The sequence below is a fragment of the Helianthus annuus genome, chromosome 14 (genome assembly GCF_002127325.2).
Source record: "Helianthus annuus cultivar XRQ/B chromosome 14, HanXRQr2.0-SUNRISE, whole genome shotgun sequence".
NCBI classification, from domain to species: Eukaryota; Viridiplantae; Streptophyta; class Magnoliopsida; order Asterales; family Asteraceae; genus Helianthus; species Helianthus annuus.
Window position 1 is genome coordinate 133,077,479 of NC_035446.2, and position 9,192 is coordinate 133,086,670.

At 38.2% G+C, this 9,192-nt stretch overlaps 1 long non-coding RNA gene across 1 annotated transcript; it reads right to left on the reverse strand.

The window, feature by feature from the left end:
• Positions 1–3,372: 3,372 nt before the first annotated feature.
• Positions 3,373–5,138, reverse strand: LOC118486666. The gene is made up of 3 exons (XR_004879382.1): positions 4,699–5,138; positions 3,857–3,938; positions 3,373–3,422 (listed from the first exon to the last, which is right to left on the reverse strand). It is a non-coding gene; the product is annotated as an uncharacterized LOC118486666 (long non-coding RNA).
• Between the last annotated feature and the right edge of the window lie 4,054 nt (positions 5,139–9,192).

Here is a 9,192-nt window from a genome sequence, read left to right on the forward strand (position 1 = left end):
ATTATAATTAGTTTTTTTTTCTTAACTTGCACAATAGTCCCTTGACTTTAGAGATTTAGTTAACTAAGTTAACTTATATTGCAAAACAAAAAAGTAACTCTAAAACTAGTAAAGCTAACTAGTTTATATAAAAAAAAGAAATTAGATTTGCCATTAATAATTTAATTTAATTTAATTAATTAACTCTCAACGGTAATTAAATTTGCGAAACAAATTTTCTATGGTTTAAAAGTTAGGATCCGGGTTTCGAACCGGGTAGAATTTTTGGATATCCGTTTTTGACGGATGTTACAGTCTCCCCTACTTTAGAAAATTTCGTCCCGAAATTTATTCAAGGGGAAGACTTGAAAAGATTTTGGCAAAAGGATGATCGTTTAAAATTGAGACTTTGGAGTTTGAGATTTTTTTGAAAAAGTAAGAAATTTTGAAGAACGAAGAGATAGGTTTGTAAGAGAGTTCGTTTGTCTAAAATGGTTTGGGCATCAAACATAAGTGAAAACGTGTACGTGCGTGCATAGGCCAAAAGGACTTAAACAGTTTTGAATAACTCAAATTGGATGTATTAAAAATGTGTCGTATTTAAGAAAGAAAATTTTGTATAAAACGATTTGTATTTGATGAAAAGTGAGGTAGTTTGCATAGAATGTTTTAAAGGTAGTATAAGACCATATATTCATAAATTGCTTTTCGAGTGGAACGAGAAAGTTTGGCACTTTAAATAAAGTATTAACGGCCTACTAAATACGTTTACACAAGAATAAAGAATAGGAAGATGGTTTTAAAGGTAATGAGATAAGTTAGGATGCGATTGATTGAACAAGCTTGATTGTGAACGAGGTTTGTATGAAAGAAAAGGATAAAGGAGATTAATACGAGTATAGAAATGAACGAATGACTCTTAAAGAGTGCAAGTATAATAATGGCATAAGTGTTGGATAGATGAACGTAGTATGTTAAGAATGAAGTCTCGTCGTGGATAATCGGATATAATGCGTTGTGAGTTGTTTACAGTTGTATTAGGTTTAAATGGGTCTGTAAAACACCGAATTTCTCATGACACGTTTTACGAAAGTTCGGTAACGTGGCGAAAACACTTATATATAGGAAGTACCAGCGGCGTATCCACCATGTTTTTACCACATTACGTCCGTTCCGTATTCGATGCCATGTTACGTTCCGTGTCTTACCATACATAGTAGTACACTCTATGGTTCTCATACGCCTATCACTATAATCTCGTGTGCACCCGTGATTATATTGATAGTCGCATGATCCGCATAGCTTGTACTAGTTGTGTATGAATTTGGGTAGGTACACAAAAAAATAAGAATGTGTCCGTATAAGAATAAAGTATATAAGCAGGTCCATGCTTAAGTATGTGTAGGACCCACGTAAGCGAATCCCTCGGATTCCGCTTGCGTACAGGCACGAATGTATGATTCGTGAGTATGTATGAAAGATAAGTATGAGTATAAGTGTAAGTTATGAATACACATGCGAATGTATGTATAAACATATGACGTATGAGTATGATATGAACATGAGTATAAGCATAAATGTATTGTCATGAATATGAATATTAATGTAAACGTGAGTGTAAGTATAATTCTAAGAATATGAATATAAATTTGAATATAAGTGTAACATATGAGTACAACGTAAAATGTATAAATCGCGACTATTAGTGTATGAGTTAATGATTTTATATATGTTATGAATTTAAGTACGTATAAGATCAAGAGGTTTGAGTAAAAAAAAAAAACAAAACTGAGTAGTACATGTGAAGTAGTCGTGAGGTATAAACTAGAACACGTGAAATGACGTGCATGTCTAGTTGCTTGAGTTTATCGAATCAAAATAGATTGAGTTGATTGGGAAAGTAGAGTATAGTTTGTAAATGTAAAGGAAGATAAAGTACTCATTGGTTATGCATAACGTATTTTGTAATGATTGAAATTTGGGTAATAAAACGTTTTAAGACATGATTTAGAATCCCGTGTATATGAGTTGAGTGAAAAACAGATTGTATGATAGAAAGTACGCTTGATAAAACAATGTATTTTGAAATCGATATAAGTAGGTATTTTGAATAATGATAAACAATTTATGTACAAAATATGATTGAGTTTGCATAATAAGATATTTTGAAGAGGCGTTTTGGTAACGATCACCTAGGTAAGGGAATCACCCCTAACTCGTTGGTTAGGTCGTTTTAAGAAAAAGGGGAAGTGGAGTCAATCGTCAAGGTAAGGAAATCACTCCTATCTCAATGATATGTCTCCACTTGTCGTTACAAGGAATATGAATTTAATTTATATGAAATCATGCATATGTATAAACGTATGGAAAGATTTAATATGTTGTGTGTGTGAAAAGGGAATATCGAAAATGAATTTTGAATTTGAAAGGTTGCATCGTATAAGATAAATAATAGAAACACATGTTTGATTAAAATTTGGATGGTTCCAAAACGGAACTTTGACTAACCAAAGTGATCGAAAAGTCTTTCGAATTTGAGGAGCATGCTTTGGCCTAATAGGTGGAATACTCTCGCCGACAAGTCGGTTAATGGTATTTACCCTTCCGGTTACTACATGTCCCAAATCAATTGAAATTTCGAGACTTGGCGGGATTTATGAAAATGAAGGAGTGGAACTAGTCGACAAGGTGCGGGTCTCACCCCTAACTTGACGATTTCGTATCCTAAGTGTGGTTGGTACTCGTCGAGTCAAAATTTAATTTCAACACTATGACGAGGGTCCACTAGAATTTGAAAGCGGAAATTTTCCATCAAGGTGAGGATCTCACTCCTAACTTGGTGGCGAATTTCGTGTAAAAAGAATAGGTGGATTGAGAGTCTTTCACCAAATTGTGGGTTTCACGCCTATTTTGGTGAAGTCGTCTCGTTTGTGTATTACAAGTGGTTTCGAATTTAGTATAAATGAGTAAAAGACGTATGTTCAAAACAATAATAACAAGTATAACCACATAAAGCATTTTAAGAAAATAACACGTAAGAGACATTTCAAGAATAACATGTAAAGATATTTCATAAAAGTAGCATGTGAAGCAACTATGGTCGAATTTTGGTGCTTAACTATAGACTAGGTCAAAAGCATGGCAATTTTCCTAATTCCCTATAGTTATGGCTCTGATACCAATCTGTCACACCCCAACCAATGGCGGAAACATCGGGATGAGACGAAGTGTGAAGATTGCTCGAGACATCATAACGCTATTTGTGACAATAATTTAATAATCCAAATTTCATTTCCAAAATAAATGTCAAAACATTACAAGAAAAGCAAATAACAACATTGTTCATCATAACATAAACAAAATTGATACAACACTTTAAACCTAAACGTCTAAGTGAGTATCTAGGCATCTTTGCTATCCGTTTTCATTTCATCATCATCAACCTGTAACATGTTTAAAAATACAATTCAATGCAAAAGCAAAGGCGAGTATACAAGTTTGGTACGTACATAGCATAAGTTAAAAAGTGTGATCAATTCCTCATGGCAAGCATATGATTCAAGATAAACCTTAAATATGGCATGTGTCTAACATATCAAACCAAGAAAACGCAATATGCTCAAGACATAACCTCAAGTTTACGGGCGGGTCGTTAATCCTATAGCGCTACATATGTCAAGGTTTGGCTCGTACGAAGTTAATGATAAGTTCAACACATAAGAATAACCCAAGTTTAAAGTATCAAGTCATCACGTATACAAGCATGTTATAGGAACGTTCATGTGTTTAACAAAGTGTTCATGTGTAAGTTAATAGGTAAACATGTTATACCCCAAAAGTGGTAAAAGTAAAAAGGGGGAAATACGAGTATACTCACAGTGGTTGCGTATAAGAGTTCCTTGTAATAACGCACGAGTAAGGATTGGAGAAATTCCAAGAGAACGAATGAAATGGTTATCCTAAACGATAACGATCTTGTTAATATTCGCGTGTTAAATACAATCCCTAACATTTTAAGTTTACAATTTAATTAGTTAGGAATTTTATTTTATCACCTTATTACATTAAAGATAAAAGAGTTTAAAATAACGTGTTAGTCATTTTTAGTTATTACAAAATTTAAGGTTGTAATAAGAGTCAAAATAAATTGTCAAACCATAGATGTAATAGTTTAAATTTTAAAAGGGAAAAGAGTTTCAAATAAAGTTGTTAATTACATTCTAACATTATTGATAGATCGGTTAGCTATTGTAGTTATTAACAACTTAAGTTTTACTTTTATAAAAATAAGAATAAATAAATAAATAAAAATAAAGAGGCTAATGCATTTTTTTTATGGATAAAAGGAAAGAAATGGAATTAGTCATTTCTTTATAGTTCATCTTTTTCATAAAAAGAACCATCAAAACCATAACTCTTTCTTATCGTTTATCATAAACATGGCTTATGATATTCATTTTACATCTTCCTGTTGATTTTCCTTTTTGTGATATCCACTACAGTAGTAAAATTGAGAGTTAAATGGTTTTTTACTATATTAACACACTAACTTAAATGTCTACTTCATAAAAAATATAACAGAACTCGTGGTCAACTGTTTACATGTAATCCTCATAGTTTCAGTTAGTTGAATAGAGTATAATGAGGAACGAAAATGCATATCAACAGGAGATTAACGAAGAAGAAAGAAAAAAAAAACAAAAGGATAAGAAGGTATACCGAACACAGACAAGCCGCAAGTTCTGATCGTTTTCTCCGATCGTCCGGCACGTCTTGATCTTTTCGGTGGATTAGTTTGGAGCACCGGTGAAACGTACGGGTGAAACAGAGGTTTGCGGTGTCGTCCTCGATGCGTTTCGATGTCCGGCGAAGGTTCAACAGTGAGAGAGAGAGAGAGAGTTGCGGCTTCTTTGAAAGAAGGATATGTTTGGTATTCCCGCGACTGGAGGTGCTCTCCGACAAGGTTGAACGAAGAGATGTTTTGAAGGTGTGAGAGTGTCAAAAACATGTTGTATGAATTTGTGGGGCTTGTTAGATGTTGTTTATGGAAACGAACTATGATATGGAAACGCGGAAATAACGTCTAATCCCGAGAAATCAGCGAAGTAAATAGATGAGGAAGGAAGACAGCGAGTTATGTGCTGTTGTTGGGCGGCAAAGATGAAAAGGCTCTGCTTCTCTTATTGGCTTGATTATAATTAGTTTTTTTTTCTTAACTTGCACAATAGTCCCTTGACTTTAGAGATTTAGTTAACTAAGTTAACTTATATTGCAAAACAAAAAAGTAACTCTAAAACTAGTAAAGCTAACTAGTTTATATAAAAAAAAGAAATTAGATTTGCCATTAATAATTTAATTTAATTTAATTAATTAACTCTCAACGGTAATTAAATTTGCGAAACAAATTTTCTATGGTTTAAAAGTTAGGATCCGGGTTTCGAACCGGGTAGAATTTTTGGATATCCGTTTTTGACGGATGTTACACTTAGCACCTTGTAGCTGATCAAATAAGTCGTCGATTCGAGGCAAAGGATAACGGTTCTTGATAGTCAACTTATTCAATTCCCGATAGTCGATGCACATCCTGAACGACCCATCCTTCTTTTTAACGAAGAGGACTGGCGCGCCCCAAGGAGAGGTGCTCGGGCGAATAAAACCTTTTTCAAGTAACTCCTGGAGTTGGTTTGAAAGTTCCCTCATTTCGGATGGCGCGAGTCGATAAGGAGCTTTGGCAACAAGGTTAGCTCCAGGAATAAGGTCGATACGAAAGTCGATATCACGACTTGGCGGTAGTCCGGGAAGGTCATCAGGGAACACCTGAGGAAATTCGCGAACCACTGGAACGTCTTTGACTTCGGCCTTCTTTTTCTTTTCCTTCTCCGCTACTACAATGTTGGCCAAGAAAGCTCTGTATTCCTTGCGGAGATACTTGCTAGCTTGGATGCAGGACATGAGCTTAAGACCTTTCGAAGCTGTTTCACCGTATACACATAAAAGATCACCATTAGCGAGCGAGAATCCAATCATCTTTTCGAAACACACCACTTCAGCATGGTTTTCGCGAAGAAAGTCCATGCCTATTATGACGTCGAAACTTCCGAGCTGCATTGGAATGAGGTCGATAGGGAAGATATGATTGTTGAGCTCAAGGGTACAATCATGAAGAACAAAGTTAACGGCGACGGTTCTTCCGGTAGCAACTTCAACTTCGAATGACGAGGGGAGATAAGAACGCTTACGACTAAGGAGCTTCTCGAATTCAAATGACACAAAGCAGTTATCGGCTCCAGTATCAAACAAACATGATGCATAAATACCATTCACAAGGAACGTACCATTAACCACATTGTTGTCAGCCTGGGCTTGACGGGCATTGATGTTAAAGGTCCTGGCACGGGCTACTTGCTGTTGCTGCTGAGGCTGCTGATGTTGCTGTTGCTGCTGCTGCTGGGGCTCTTGTTTCACAACCCTGTTTGGGCACATGTTTGCAAAGTGGTTAGGATCACCACATGCAAAGCAGACTCGAGCATTGACCGCGGGTGCTTGAGCTGCAGGTTGGCCTTGAGGGGCTGGGAGTAGGGCTTGATGAGCGGCGGCTTGAATTGGGGCTTCACGGGGACCATAGCGACAATTCGCAGTGAAATGCCCGTAGAGGTTGCACTGGGCGCAGAAACGACAGGCGATTCCCACCGGGTGATGATATGAGCAAGTCGGGCAGAGCGGGTGGGGACCTGTGTAAGCGCGCTTGGTTGGCGGCGCATTGACCACTGGAGCTTGTCGGTGGTGAGACTGCTGCTGAGCCTGTACGGCTTGCAGAGGGGCAGTAGTTGTTGTCACAGCACAGTTCTTGTTGCTGGTGCTGTTGTTGTTGTGCTTCTTCTTTCTTCTTGATGACTTGGAGGGTTGAGCAGTGGTGGTGTCGACGGTCGATGCGGTGGTGGCTTGATGCAGAGACTTGGTATGCTTATCCCAGAAACCAGACCTTACCCGCTTGTCATTGATCTCGGCGGCAAGCAGATAAGTCTCTTCAATCGATGATGTCTTGGAGGCGTGAACAAAATCGGCAACACAGTCAGGTAGAGCTCGAATATACTTCTTGATGGCCATGTCTGGCGTCTTGACTTGATCGGGACAGATGATGCTAAGCTGCTTGAAGCGAGTAGTTAAAGCAGCGTTGTCTCAATCCTCCAGCTTTTGGCGTTCATGGGGAGGGCAGAATTCGTCCATCATAATGGCCTTCAACTCCTCCCAAGTCAGCTCATAAGCTGCATCATTTCCGCGATTGTTTCGTTCGGCCGTCCACCAGTCTAGAGCTCGGGACTGGAAGACGCCTGTAGCATTAAGGGTGCGGAGATTCTCAGGACAGCCGCTTTGGCGCAGAGTGACTTCGACCGAATCAAACCATTGAAACATGGCGGTAGGGCCATCTTCTCCGGTGAATTCTTTGGGTCCGCATGCTTTAAACTGTTTGAAGCTGAAACCAGTCTTGTTGGCATCCTTAGGAGCTTCAATTCGCGACTCCTCGGGCGACTTACTGACGTTCTCATATACCTCGCTTACAGCTTTTGCCACACTCTTGGCAATGATAGCAGCGAGACGCCTCTCTCTCTTCTCTTGGCGAGTAAGATGGTGTCGGGATCCAGACGACATTGTCTGCAACAGACATCATCACAGGACTCAACACAACATGATTGAATCTCACCTCACAGGTCTACTACTTACTAAAGCTTAGAAACATGTCGAAACACGCATCACAAAATCACAGAAGCACATAAGCACGTAGGCACGTAGAGCACAGAGACACATAAGCACAGAAGCACATACGCATTTAATCACAGAGGCAACTAGGTACGTGGTTTTCCTATAAGCACATAGAGCATTCTGACTACCTCAAGATCCTATCATTCAAGGTTCGCATGTCGTTCGTACATAGTGATCGCGTATCGTATAATCGTATAGCATGTCGAGTGTAATATGGCGTATATCGTAGCATAGTATCGTCTAGAATTGCAGCGACTTGTTAGCGTCTTGAGATAGAATAGCAATACGAGTCGTGTGTGTCGATCGAAGTGATCGCAAAAATCGAGTGAGCATCAAAATTAAACACATAAACAGGTAAACACACTTAAAACACATAAAATCGACGAATTACCAGAGTGGCAACTGCTGACTCAAAAACACAGAAATCGGGAACTGGATTGTCTGCGGCTACTAGACATCGACTACCCAAAGCGATTCGACTATTCACATTAGACTTGTCGTCACATTTCGACTTTCAGGCTCGTGCTTCTGCCTCGATTCTTGGGCTTTCAACATGCATTCCTTAGGTCACACTCTTGAGTTCAGGTCGTTGGAGTCCGTTGAGGCTTTGGTGAGATAAATAAAAATCCGGAACAAGTTGCCAAGGTTAGGGTTTCACCCCTAGCTTAGCAACTTCTTCCTTGTTTTAGTAAAATTTGAGGAGATTATTCATCAAAACATGGATTTCACTCCTGATTTGGTATAATTCTCCTCGTTTGTTATCGAAAATAATGAGGAAAGCATAGATAAACCAATGAAATCAGAATTAAAGCAAGTAATCTAGTCGGGAGTTTGCGGTTTTCACACCTAATCCTGACCAAATCACCTTCTTATCATTGAAAATTTCGAGTATAGTGATAGTGTAGAATAGCAGGATTTCGCGTATACGCTTGGTTTGTTGGTTCCTAACTATAGTCTAGGTCTCTAAGACAGCAACCCGGACTAGGTCGTGTCTAGCCTAATTCCCTATAGTTACGACTCTGATACCAATCTGTCACACCCCAACCGATGGCGGAATCATCGGGGCATGGCATTGAGCAAAACAGATTGTCCAGAAGTTTCCACAACAACTATTAATACTATTCAGTTAAATGATATGTCCCATACCGTATCCCAAATAATACAATAAATTATTACAGATAACAACTAGTCAAGTAATTCTGTTCCGACAACTCGAATTTAAATAAAATAAAATAAAATAAATATTGTCCAAATGCTCCTAAAGACTTGATTTTTGAAACTCTTGATAATAGTGTTACATTTGTTGCGAATTCGTGAATTGTCGAGCGATGTTAAAAGTTATGACTTCGCGAAATGGTGATATGTAATTGTGCATTGTCATTGTTAGGATTTACTTGTGTTGATTACAAAGTGTCTTTTTGTCCGTTCTTCGGGACGTTGATAGTTAGTAGC